Source organism: Pinus tabuliformis, chromosome 8 (genome assembly GCF_031772625.1).
Source record: "Pinus tabuliformis cultivar Carrire ecotype Pingquan chromosome 8, CPIR1, whole genome shotgun sequence".
Taxonomy (NCBI): domain Eukaryota; kingdom Viridiplantae; phylum Streptophyta; class Pinopsida; order Pinales; family Pinaceae; genus Pinus; species Pinus tabuliformis.
The window spans coordinates 101,831,807-101,846,276 of NC_142294.1; the positions used below are offsets into that span (position 1 = coordinate 101,831,807).

General features: G+C 35.0%; 1 protein-coding gene across 1 annotated transcript in view; it reads left to right on the plus strand.

Moving 5' to 3' along the window:
- Positions 1–14,470, plus strand: part of LOC149234321 (putative potassium transporter 17) — a 173,056-nt gene that overhangs the window by 124,694 nt on the left and 33,892 nt on the right. The window lies entirely within an intron of this gene.

Consider the following 14,470-nt stretch of genomic DNA (forward strand, 5'->3'; position numbering starts at 1 on the left):
CGGCGCTGGTTGATCAAGTACACCGATTCTGGTTCTTCTTCCGCTTCCTTATATACCGCTTTCAATCCAGGAAGTGAGGGGCATCTCTCCGTAAGGTGATATTTTGTACAGATGGCGCATGTTTGGACTGTATCCAGTGGACATTCCTTGTGACTATGCTTTTTCCTGCATCGCGGACAGAAGATCGCCAAATTCTATTCTGCTTCCATCTGCTTTTGTTTAGCCTGCATAATATCAAGTTGTGTAGTTAGTGCCCCCAGAATATTAGTTTTAAAATTTTCTAATAAATTTCCAATTTCTACACGTGTTACTCCTTCTGTTGATATTTTGTTATCTCTTGCAAACCGATCATGTTCTGCCGGTTTTATTCTTGTGCTGCCTCTCGAGCTCCAGATACATAAGTCAATGATGTCAGCAAAATTCTCTTGATAAATATACCCTTTTCCCATGATGTTTAATGTTTCAATCCACTGTTCCTTCATGCCCCTTATCAATGCAGTTTTTAACACATTATCAGGTAAAGGTACTGATGCATAAGGAGATCTTTGTAGATTGTACTGAAAATGTTCCACATACTCCTCTAATGTTTCATTCGGTTTGGCTGTCATTTGGAATATTTCATCCTTTAATTCTCTAAACCTACAATAGTCCTGATATTTTTTCAAGAAAGATTCTTTCATTTGATCCAAATTGTTTATGACCCCACCACCTAATCCCATAAACCATCTTAAAGCAGCCCCTTTTAATGTAGAGGGGAATAATTTCAATTTCTGGGGATTGGTGGTATAATCATATCCCCTGCACAACACATCAAATTCGAATAAAAATGCATCCGGATCTTTTGATGTGAGACCGTGAAATGTGGGGATATCTTGAAGAGGGATAGCTTTCATGGGCACATTTGCTGCAGAATCCACTATAGGATATTGTAATGTAGAGGTTTGAGCATTTGGCTGGTTCTGAGCCATAGGATCGAATATATGCCAATAACCTTCTGGGATATCTAGGAGGGTATTCCTAGGTTGAGAGGGAACGGTTTTGACAGGGATAGTTTTAATAGCACTTCCTTTATCTGGGATAATGAGAATACCTGATGTCTGAGGAGATTGGGTTCCTTCAACAATGATTTTTGCAGCGCTCCCCTTATCTGGGCTATTTAATGGCTGATTTGTTCCAATAGGAGATTTTGGTTCCTCGGTTTCCCCTGTTTCTCCTTCTCCTTCACAAAAGTTGCTGAAATTCCCTTCCTGCAATAGTTATGGAGTAGAATTTTCAATTTCTTGAAAGTCCTGCTCTTCAGTTTGACTATGCACCTCAGCAAAGGCTACAGATGGTGATCCTGTGGCCTGAAGGGAACTAGTAGGCTGTTTAGAAATGATTTTCCTGGGCCTACTGATGGCTGAGATTCTGTTTTCTTATAGATTTCGTCTATGAAGGTCGTTTGGCCAAGGGTCGCCGGCCCCTTAGCTTTTTCAGGTTTGGATGGAGGTTTGATATTCTTTTCTGGTTTTTTCTGCTTAGTCATGCACTCAAATGAACTACTAAATTCTATTCAAACAAAGCAACAACAAATCTGTTAGGAAAGCGGACAGTGGAGCAGGGCTTTTACATGCTTTGCACGCAGGTTCTTACCTTCCGTTTTTAAGATCCAACTCTTCCCTAGCAGGTTCGTACATTACTCTGAAAAAGACAAATGGCTACACTCTTTCCCCGGCAATGGTGCCAAAATGTAGAGCTATAAAAAGGGTCTCTTTCACGTCTAATTACCTCAAATTAATATGTCAATTCGGGAGCGTTTTGTTATTTCAAAGAGTGTCTCAGTCTGAGGCTATCACTTGTCAAAGTAATGCTAGTAGTACAACATTCAAAAATACAAGAGTAAACGGATGCTTGTCAATAACTAAGTTACTTCAAAAGAATAACTCAAGCACTCAGAAAACTAGGCAACTTATCAGTCAAGGGTTCAGCAGCGATAACCCATCCCTTTGGAAACGGATGGAAAGGAAATTAGAGCATAGACCATGGCTCTGGGAGCTAGACAGTAAATGCTGAGGCTCACTACAGCCTTAGATCGTCTCTCACACCAAAGCAACAAATGCAAGTAAATGGAATGACAGATAGCAAAATGGAATAGCAAATAAGAAATTGAACAACAAATCTGGAATGGAACAACAATTCTAAAATGGAACAGCAACTAAACAACTAAGTCTCGCGAGCAGTCATCAAACTTAATCTACTAACTCAAATGCACTCATCGTAATCAAACAACAATCTTTCACTCTTAAGGCAAATCAAGCAGAACACACTAATAGAACAGCACTAACTACAGATAAGTTATGGAATAACGCCTGTAAATCATATACACACACAACACGCTTGAATAGTAATCTGATCAATCTTAATTAACAGGAATACGACTGTGTTTCAAAATAGAACAACATTACTTCTGAATCCAACAATCGTAAAGAACACAGCTTTCAGATGAATTCTATAACATGAATGTACAACACAAAATCTCTGTAACAGAACAGTAACAATATTTGGTCAAGACTAATAATATTCAATCAACTCTGAAAGGATCAGTAATATAATGCAAAGTAAATACAACAGTTCTGTCTGTAAAAACCTTAATGAATTAATCTTAACAGAGCATGTGATGTAAAATTATAAATCATATCAGATTACCAAATAACAACGATAAGAAAATCACACATAAATCAAATCGTAGTAATACAGAAACAAGTGTCCTCCAGGGCCGAGCCCTTAGCCTCCAAGGGTACACCGCTTTAGGTTAATCCAGACGCAGATATAAGATAATCACCAAGTTTGTATTAATGCATAAAATAAAAGTACAATGAACCAGTTCTCAACAAGACTCAATGATCGAAGTTTTGATCTTAACAGAAATTACATAAAAGCATCCCGCAAAGCTAACAATGTTGTCCCTTTATATAAGGGTGACAGCAGAGATGTCTAAGTAATAAGATAGATAAAGTAGCGATCCCTCAGGATCAAAGATCCTGAAGGATTCGCCAAACTGTTAATCCTTAATCATCTCTTTTCTCTTGCGTCGAGCTGGTGTCTTCTCCTCCTTTTTCGGGCCGATTTGCTATGATCTTCTTAGCCTTGTTTGCACTCGGTCTCCCGTCAAAGGGACAGTAGTTACTTTGTCGTTGTCTTTTTCTTTTGAACAACAACTCCTCGTTTTCACCCTTTCCTACAGAGAAGAATAACAATTATCAGCGGTTAAGTCTTGCATATTAATTCTCACATGTTTTGTTATAATTCTTTATTATTTTCCAATTTCATGATGCAAAAAGGTTTACAAGTTCTACTGAAAAGCCACTGAAATGATTATCAAAAGCATACCTTTTTAGTACTCCACATCCTTCAATAGAGGTATGTTGCTGAAAAAGAGAGGATGGACAACAAGATATGTTGGATTGAAAAAGTATATATAACCATGGAAGGAGGAAGATGACAACACAAGATATGGAAACCAAGAAGGAAGAAGCAAACAACAATAGAACAACAACAACATGACAGAGCGACCGATTTACTACAAGTCAAAGTTCGGGATCTAGGAGGATTACATCAGCTTATGAAATCATATGGTCAGGAGACAATGAATATTTTGCACCTTGGGAGTCTAGTGCAAGAGCATTCCACTTCTGTGTAAAAATGTTTTGTGACTAGGATATGGGTCTTTCATTTACCAAGGGAGTTGGTTCCCTACATGTGTGAAATTGTTTAATTTAATGTATAAATGATTTATGTGAGGATTGATATAATCATGTCTTCTCTAAATGAGATATCTCGAGAGTATTTGGGAAAGTTATAAAGATTTTAAAATTAATTGGATTAATGAGAGTATTTTGTGGATATAGAGATCTAGAGATAGGGATTTGTTGAAGAATTTGTGGATCTGAAACTAAATTGGTTTCAACGCTTAATTTGTATAGAAATATCTAATGATAGAATCAAAAGAGGTTAGAGTGTAGGAGGAATAGAGAGATGATTTAAGGGTCGAATAGCGCCACAAGGCCAAAGAGTGGCTTTATAGTTAATCAAGTTGATAGGGCCTTTTTCTAATTATTTTATGTGTGTATATGAATAGAAGGATCACTATGTTCAAGTGTTTTGAGTGAGGCTGAGCTTTTTTATTAAATTCTTTTCATTATTTAGTATTGAGCCTACCTCTTATGTTAATTCAAGTCTGATACATGTATAATCAAGCTCACGAGTGATTAATGCAACGACACCAAGGAGAGAGCAAAAAAAGAGAAGTAATTGATCATTGATCAATGACGTCGAGTTGATTAAGAGCCACTAAAGAATATGAGTCTATGAGACAAGATAGGGATAGACTAACAAATGATACTATAAGAATAAAGGGCTGAAGTGGAGAATCTGTATTGTTCTAGAATTGATTATAGATAGGGCTGAATGAAGGATTAGGGTGAGCAACATAATAATTAGTGCATAGAGAAACCAAGGTCGAGAGTTGCAAGTAGGAAGAGGCATTTTTAAACAAGTGAACGCAACTTTGTTTTTTTTGTATTAATGGAAGTTTGTCACTTGATGGTACTAGGAAATAAAACCTGAGAAAGAGTCATCATTTAATAGTGTCGAGGTCATAGGTTTGAGCACGAAATAACTTTTGAATTTCAAAGCAAACAGAGTGAGGTGCATTGCAGTGGGCTTATATGGCAAGGTGGACCCGCCTAGAGAATTCTACCAAATGACATTTATAATCCTTTCTTTTCATTGCATCGACACAAAGGATCAGGTTCATGTGGCAACGTGGGTCCCACCTAAGGGTGTTACTGTGACAACTTCCGTGAAATCCCTTTCCTTAGAACGCTGAGCTAATAAGAGTGGGCCAAAATACTTAAGAGGAAGAGAGAGTGGGTCCCACCTGATGAGTTTTGCCTGGAAAGGTTGTTGTGAGTGGTTTTTATTATGATGAGATATAAAAGTGAGGGTTATTTTGAGCAGGCTTGTGTGGAAAGTGTGGCCCCAGTCTGCATGGAAACATTAGAAGAAACAATGTGAAGTGGGCCATCTGAAAGGGCTTTAACCTATAAGTTCCTAAAATTACAGTTAGAAAATATCCAGGCTCTAGGTTTGACAAGGCGACATATACATAAACTTAAGGGTTGGGCGCAAACTCATTGGTGAATGTATTTAACAAAGGCTTATGCAAGAACTGTGGGGCACATTCGGTAGTTATATGTCGGTAGTTTGAATTGAATAGAATTTGTGCTACAATTTAAAATGATGAGATTCATAGATATAGGCCTGAGTGGTGAGGAAACATTAATGTTGTTATAATAGAGTTATATATTTGGACCAAGGTCTAGATATATTACAACCATACTTGTGTAGAGTTGGTGCACCCTTCCAACCTCTCCCACTTTAATTCAAAGCCTCTGACTGTTAGGTATAAGGGGATTTTATATCCTGGGGGTTGAAAGAAGCACCTTTTTAGATAGGACTAGGACTGTGGGTAGTAAGCTCAAAATTGGGTTTGCATCGATTTTCCATGTTTGCTAAATTTTATGACCCCTATAAAGTGTTAATTTATTGTCTTTTTTGTCTATAATTCTTGAGATACAATGATATACCATGTTTTCTAGCACATAGGAAAATAATATCAATGGATAAACCAAAATCTTGAATATTAACTAAAGTGCTTCTATTATAATGGAATATAGCCAAAAAGGACCTCTATTTTCATAATATAATAATAACTAACCTAAGTATTCTAGACACCGGTAGGCAAGCCATTGACAAAGGTTTAATTCCCCCCTATCCCCCACTCCACCCCTCATAGAGGAATAAATAAAGTAGTTGGGGACTTTTGTCGCACAATGTCTAGGAACCGTGACAACGCTCAGAGTAAAGGATGACACTCTAATCCTTACTCACTTCGTTTACACTCTCTCCTAGACAAGTCAAGGGGGGTAGTCCCTACAGTGAATGAATGAGAATATTTGTGGAACACAGACTCTAGGAGACTTGAAGATGGACAACCTGATGAATGTAAACAAGCCCTAATTAACTGAAATAAATAAATCTTAATAAAATAAGACACAATCAAAAGATATAAATGATTATATATCAATGCCTTTATACTCAATTAACCATAGATGAAAAAAAAAAAAAAATTATCCATGTCAATTTATAAATGTGACAAATAGTGATGATCACAAACGATTAAATGTAAACACCCAAAAGTGCAATATGCAGGATATTGTACATTTAAAATAATTTTCATCAATAACCCAGATCTAGAATTAATTTTCCAATAGGCAATATAATTTTTAAAACATTAATCACACTTGCCAATAGAGAAATCAATACCAAAAAAATTAAAATTTTACATTTTGTACCATTGACACCAAGGAACTTTAAATTTGAATTTTAATTATCCCTTAGGCAATTAATTTAATGTGGTAAAATTAAGAGATTAATTTTATATGTGACCAAAAATAATAAAACCAAAAGGACTTAATAAATTGAAATTTTAATGGGCCATAGGCCCCATTAAAAATTTTAATGTGAAAACACAAAACTCCTTTGATTTAATTCTTTTAGGAATTTCAAAATCACATAAATGAATTTCTTTTTTTAGATTTTTAAATGATTTTTTAATGTTTAAAAAAAAAAAAACACATTTCTAATTCATTATATATATATATATATATATAATCAAAACATAAATTGAAGTCTTAAGTTACATGAGAAAAAATAAAATAAAATAAAAATTTAAAGCTTAAACATAGGCAAAACCTAAAAAAAATTGAATCAAATGAAGAGGCCTAACCCTAACTTACATGAAAACATTAAAAAAAAAAAAAAAAAACAAACAAACAAACAAACCAAAAAAAAGGTCGAGTGTTTTTATGTTTTATGTGCAGGTTTTAGAAGGGCTCAGTGGCGGAAGGAAGTGAAGGAGGGGCTCGACGGCAAAAGGAAGTGAAGGAGGGATGAGGAAGTTGCAAAAGGACATGGAAACGCAAAGGTAAGGAAAGATGCGGATGGGGAAGAGCATGCAAGTTGGGATGCGAAGGAGCATAAGAGAGGCAGTGTGAAGGGTTTATAGATTTGTAGCAGGTTATTCGAAATTTTCTAGAAACCCCAAAATGCAGACAACACAAAAAAAAATTGAAATTTTCTGGAGGCTCAATACGGCAGCAGACGAGAGAAAAGTGGTAGCCAAAAACCTAATAATATTTCCCAAAAAATCTTTTTTTTAAATGACATGCTTCTGCTTCAGATTTATCTGTTAAACCCTTATGAAAATTTCCATATTTAAAACTTTTTAAACCCTTGGACTGCAAATTCTTGGAATAATGTCCCTACAAAATTATGTTGATAAACCTCCATAGATCCATATCTTACCCTCCAAGGCTTAGATCTGGACCCAACACAAATTTTCTCCTCAGATCTGTAGCTGCACGACAACAAGAAAACACCCAAACGATATATACAATGATAAAAACCAAAACCCAGAAAAAATCCACATTAGAAAAATAATTACAAAATTTATGGACTACACAAGAATGGTAGATCTATCATATATGAGAAGTATGAGTCCAACTTTGCTTCCAGATATGATAATCTAAGGCTCTCAACAACCAGATCTATCAATTTCCCAAACAATTAAAATTTTAAATTTTAAGGAGGTGCTAACTCGAAACCCTTTGTGCATCACCAACAAAAAATCTTATGATAAGCCCAAGATTAATTTTACTGGGATCCTCAGAAAAAAATGGATCGGGAGTTGGTTGGTCCAACTGAAAACTTCCCCTAATGTCCAAAGATCTAAAATCAAGATTTCCCTGCAAAACTTGATCCAACCACTAAAAACACAGTGATAAAATAAAAATAAAACTCAGACAAATAGAGATACCTGCTATTACGTTCAAAATTTAGATTATTATTCAAACCCTAGCAATTGAGCAAGATACTTGTACTCAAATCACTCTTTAGAAGCTATCATCAATGGATTTAGAAAAAATATGCATGAAAGCAACACATCTTAAGTATTCCCATGAATAGTAACACCAGCAAAAATTAACCCCAAAGTCTTCCTTTATTATCCAGAAAAAGATTACACAAGAGCTTCTTGCTAAGCACACGGCTCAAAGGTGGGATCAATCAACTGACAAATGACTTCCTATTTAAAGGTAAATCTTCCAATGGCTATTTTGAGTGATCCTCATCAAAGAAATCTTGACCATTGATGAAGATTAAAATTTATTTTAATCTCATACCTCGAAATATTTAATTCTTGAGGAAATTCGATTTTTTCCCAAAAAAAATGACTTTGACTTAACCCTAGGGATCAAAGGTTTAAAATTTATCAAAATAATTAATTTACCTTAATCTCGAGACCTTTTAAAATTTAATTTTTAAGGACTGATGAATTTTTCCTTTGGAGAATTTAACTTTACCAAGGACCTAGAATTAATTAAATTTCTGGCTTAGGATTTTAATTAATTGTTGCCCTGAAAATTTAATTAATTAACCTATGAGGGGATAAATTATTTTTCCAACATTTAAGACACTTTACATCATGATTTTCATACTTTTTACATCATAAGGGGGAAAACTTATTTGTAATAGACCCTCACAGACTACCAATTTTTGTGACACAAATATAATCCAGCAGGCCAAGAAATTTGTAATAAAATAACCTAACCAAATAGTTAGGATTATTCCCAAATTAATTTTACATAGAATCGATCTAGAACACCAGGACTCACCTAAGATCCTAACGACAAAATCCATTCCAGCTTTGGGGTAAGACTGAAGGAAAACTCTGCCGACCATCCAAGAATGGATTGGTGAGACAGAAAACCTCCCAGAATGTAGATCGTCACTAGAAAAGTAGGTTTACCTAGGTCGTTACATACATGACATGGATTTGCTGATATTATTTACATCATATACATGCAGAATGGGTTTACATTATAACATCTTGGAAATTAGGCTGACAATGATAGCTGAACGATAGTGACATATCGATCAGGCGCTATCCATTTTGTGAAAAAAGGGGGTGTACTGCTATGGGTCGTTGACATGTAGTGGTCAACATCTAGTTCTACTTGGGGACACGTTGCTGCACCGGAGGAATGTGAGAATCGAGAATCTACATCCACACAAGACACAATATAACATTACTAGCGTCTATCCAAAAATCATCATATAACGTCAAGCACAGAAAAGATATAAGCTCTTCATTTGTTAACTATCCTAATGATATGAAAAACATCTACCTACAAAAATAAAATACTAAAATAAAAGGGTGTAGGGTTAGGAATACAATACAAAGGATGCTCCATGGCATCAGATGTTTTCAATGTAGTGCATGTTGAGCATTTCCCTACTTTCAAGAAAATCTGATGGTTGTTTTTCAGATGTTCCATGTCCAATCTTGTATACGGTAGGATGTTTTCCTATCCGAAAATCAAGTTGCTCGCAGCCATTTAATGCATCAAATCGCTTTATCATTCTCTTTCTCTTGCACTTTATTTTGTGTCACGTTGTATCACTAATGATGTGGAACATTTTTCTTGAAAACTTTTAGATGAGGTATGTAAGATATGCGTGACATGTCTTTCTTCATTCTACATCTGCTCTGTCAAGAATGATGGATCAGTCTCATAGGTAGATCATGTCATTCCTAGTTAAATATTCATTTTTGGAGTTAGCCTCTTCCTAGAGATATTCACAACAAGGCGGGACCTATGATTTCCTCTATTCCAACCTCTTATGTAATGGACTTATTTCTCTAGCATGTCTTACTATTAACTTCGCTAGATTGAGTTCAGTTTTCACGAATCTTTCTTACAGAGTGACATGATTAGCTTGCATAGTCGTTATTAGATTTTGAATAATGGACATCTTATTAAAATGATTAACTTCCATTATTTTTAATCTGTTTTCGATGATATCTATTCCCTCTGTATTTATGACACATGGTACCTACTTTTTCTCTATGGCCAATAATCTATTCTAAAGAGATATTTGACCAACTTCCATGTCCTTTATAATTTTATTATTCTTTGCTTTCATGCCCATGAAGCAGTTTTGCATATAGTTTATCTCTTTCTTATGATTTTCTTGCATGGTAGCTAACTAATTATTATAATCGAATCTCATGATGGCCATTTCTTCATCCATAGTTGACAATCTGTTCTAAACCGAACTTATTTCTTCTTGATAACTTTCTTCCATGGCAGTCACTTGATTTGAATGATTGAATTCCATGATCGTCATATTTTCCTCTAGGGCTAATAACTTTCTTTGCATAGAATTAATTTCCCTAGCATGATCAGTTGTTAATGTTGCTTGATTAAGTTCCATATCTTTAATAAGTTGAGCCTAATTAACTTCTGCATTCTTGCTTACTTGAGCCTGATTTCACTGTATGTCTTTAACCATTTGAATTAACTCCTTGAAATCATTTTCAACTTCTATAGTTTCCTTTACTTCAACTTTCACTTTGACTTTGTCTTTATCTCCATATCTATCTTCAAAGGCATCAATGATTGATTGTAGAGAATCAAAAGTGTTATTAGGGAAATTAAAAAACCAATCTAAATCATCTCCAGATAAGATAAGAATGAAAATCTTCATCTTCACATCTTTATATTTAGAATATGGGAGACACTTGCTTATACAAAGGTTGACATTCTGAAGGTGAGTTTCAGCAATAAAAGCATTGTTACCTTGAAAAGGATGAAAGTCATCGACGACGTCACCAAAAAAAGAAGGATAACCATGCATAGCTCCATGAGTATTAATAAAATCACAAGGAGAAAACAATTCATAATCCATGATGACTCGTTTAACGGGAGAAAGATGGGCCAAATGGATATCAGAGAGAGAGATCTCTTCTCAAGAAAATCAAAACATATACAAGAAGCGAGCTTCTAGCAGAAATTCTTGTAATAAATGGAAGAAGTGGAGTCGCCACTTGAGCGTAAATCTCTCACAAAGTTTCCAAAGGAGAAACAGAAAAGTTAGTGGATGGAGGCAGATAGATATTTAGGGAGGGATCATTGTCTGGGATTAAATGAATGACTAAGTGGAGTTGCCACCCAAATAGGAAACCAACCAGAATGTCCAAGTGCAAAAAGTGAAGATGAAAGGATTAGATGAGAGAGATGACAAGAGTTATATGGTGAGAAATGAAGAGATGAAATGATGTCAGAAAAATGAGATGAAATGTTGTAAAGTCAAAGTGCAATAGATTGCTCCTTGGTGGAAATGCCAAGAAGTGTTAGCTTTGCCAGCTCGAATGAGAGATGAGAAATGAGGAGAATGATGAAGAAATGTCGTTGAAATGTCGAGAATAAAATATCCCCGTCAACGACACAAAAAAATGTTGTGTCACTTGACGGGCTAATGAATGACGAAAAAGATGAGATGATTAGAAAAATGGCATGAGCACCAAGAAAAACTTTGTCCCCAGCAACGGCCCCGAAAAATATTGTCGCACAAAGTCTCTAGGCATCGCGACAAGGCTCAGAGTAAGGGTTGTCACTCTAATCCTTGCTCCGTTTAGACTCTCTCCTAGACAAGTCAAGGAGGGTAATCCCTAAGGTGAACGAATGAGAATAGTCTGTGGAACACGGACTCTAGGAGACTTGAAGATGGACAACATGATGAATGTAAACAAGTCCTAGTTAACTGAAATGGATAAATCTTAATAAAACAAGACACAATCACAATATATAAATGATTATAGACCAGTGCCTTTATACTCAATTAACCATTAAAAAAAAAAAATAGTAAGAAAAAGTTATCAAGGGCAATTTATAAATGTGACAAATAGTGACGATCATGAACGATTAAATATAAATGCCCAAAGTTGCAATATGCAGGATATTCTAGATTTAAAATAATTTTCATCAATAACCTAAATCTCGAATTAATTTTCCAATAGGCAATATAATTTTTAAAACATTAATCACACTTGCCAATAAAGAAATCAATACCACAAAAATCAAAATTTTACATTTTGTATCAATGACACCAAGGAACTTTAAATTTTAATTTTAATTATCCCTTAGGAAATTAATTTAATGTGGTAAAATGAAGAGATCAAATTTTTAATGTGACCAAAATTAATAAAATCAAAAGGACTTAATAAATTGAAATTTTAATGGGCCGTAGGCGACATTAAATTTTTTAATGTGAAAATGCAAAACCACCTTTGATTTAATTCTTTTAGGAATTTCAAAATCACATAAATGAAAATTTTTAATTTTTAATTATTTTTAGATATTTTTAAATGTTTTTTATTTTTTTTTTTAATTTAATTTTTTTTTAATGTTTTAAATGAAATCAAAAAAATTAAATTAAGTTAAATTAAAACACAATTCTTATTCATTAAAAACAAAAAAAACAAAAAAGCAAAAAAATAAGATCTAACTAATCAAAACATAAATTGAAGTCTCAAGTTACATGAGAAAAAAATAAAAATAAAAATTAAAGCTTAAAGATAGGCAAAACCTAAAAAAAGTCGAATCAAATGAGGAGGCCTAGCCCTAACTTACATGAAAACATTAAAAAAAAGAAAAGAAAAACAAAACAAATCAAAAAAATGGTCGAGTGTTTTTATGTTGTATGTGCAGGTTTTAGAAGGGCTCGACGACGAAATGGAGTGAAGGAGGGGCTCGACAGCGGAAGGAGGAATCAGGGATGAGGAAGCCGCTGAAGGATAGTGAAACGCGGAGGTAAGGAAAAGAGCAGATGGAGAAGAGCACGCAAGTTGGGATGTGAAGGAATAGACGTGAGGCAGTATGAAGGGGGTTTGCAGATTTGTAGCAGGTTATTCGAAATCTTCTAGAAACCCCAAAACACAGACAACACAAAAAAAATCAAAATTTCCTGGAGGCTCAATATAGCGGCCAATGGGATAAAAATGGTAGCCAAAAACCTAAGAATATTTCCCAAAAAATCTTATTTTAAAATGACATGCTTCTGCTTTAGATTTATATGTTAAACTCTTATGAAAATTTCCAGATTTAAAACATTTTAAACCCTTGGACTGCAAATTTTTTGAATAATGTCCCTGCCAAACTATGTTGATAAACCCCCAGAGCCTCCAGGGCCTAGATCTAGACTCTACACAAATTTTATCCTCAGATCTGTAGCTGCATGACAACAAGAAAACACCCAAACGATATATACAATGATAAAACTAAAACCCAGAAAAACCCACGTTAGAAAAATAATTACAAAATTTACAAATTACACAAAAATGGTAGATCTATCAGATTTGAGGAGCATGAGTCCAACTCTGCTCCCAGATGTCATAATCTAAAGCTCTCAATAGCCAGATCTATCAATTTCACACACAAAATTAAAATTTTAAATTTTAAGGAGGTGCTAACTTGAAACCCTTCGTGCAACACCAACAAAAAATCTTATGATAAGAACAAGACTAATTTTACTGGGTTCCTCAGAAAACACGAATTGAAAGTTGGCTAGTCGAACTAAAAACTTCCCCTAACACCCGAGGATCTAAAATCAATATTTCCCTGCAAAATTCAATCCAACCATTAAAAATAGAGTGAGAAAATAATAATAAAACTCAGAAAATAGAGATACCTACAATTACGTTCAAAATTTAGATTATTATTCAAACCCCAACAACTTAGCAAGATACTTATACTCAAATCACTCTTTAGAAGCTATCATCAATGGATTTAGAAAAAATTATGCATGAAAACAACATGCCTTACAGTGTTCCCATGAAGAGTAACACCAACAAAAGTTAACCCCAAAGTCTTGCATTATTATTAAGAAAAAGATTACACAAGAGCTTCTTGTTAAGCACACGACTCAAAGGTCAGATTGTTATGCTCTTAACCTGCAAAATGATACCCAAATACAGAATATGCGAAGAAAAGATACCCAGAACACAGAATAGCAATGATTTTATTATTCAGAGAGTAATGTCCACTTGCCTCTTTGAGGGGGAAACCTCCAATAGAGCAGAGCTCGACTACAAAGTAAGACACGATGCTCCTCGCAGGGAGTCTCTATCCTTTATATATGACTCATACATGCAATACCACGGGCCAATATCGTGGGTTTTATTAATACCATCTATCTAATACTACGGCCCATTTACAACTAACTGTGGTTCCGTCATTAATTGCGGATTAACCACTTACAATTATTAATATGAGCTTTATTGACTCTTGACTATGACGTGATCCCATTACACAAATAAGGGGGTTAGGGTGGGACCCTAACATACCCTCCCCCTTAAGACTAGCCTTGTCCTCAAGGCTGAAGCTGCGGAAACTGCTGAAGAATAGTGGCTGGTTCCCAAGTTGCATCTTCCGGAGAGGTGTCTTTCCATTTGACAAGGACTTCCTTAATCATGCGGCTGCGCAGTTGCTTGTCTCGTGTGTCTAGGACCTGTTCGGGTTGAAGCCAG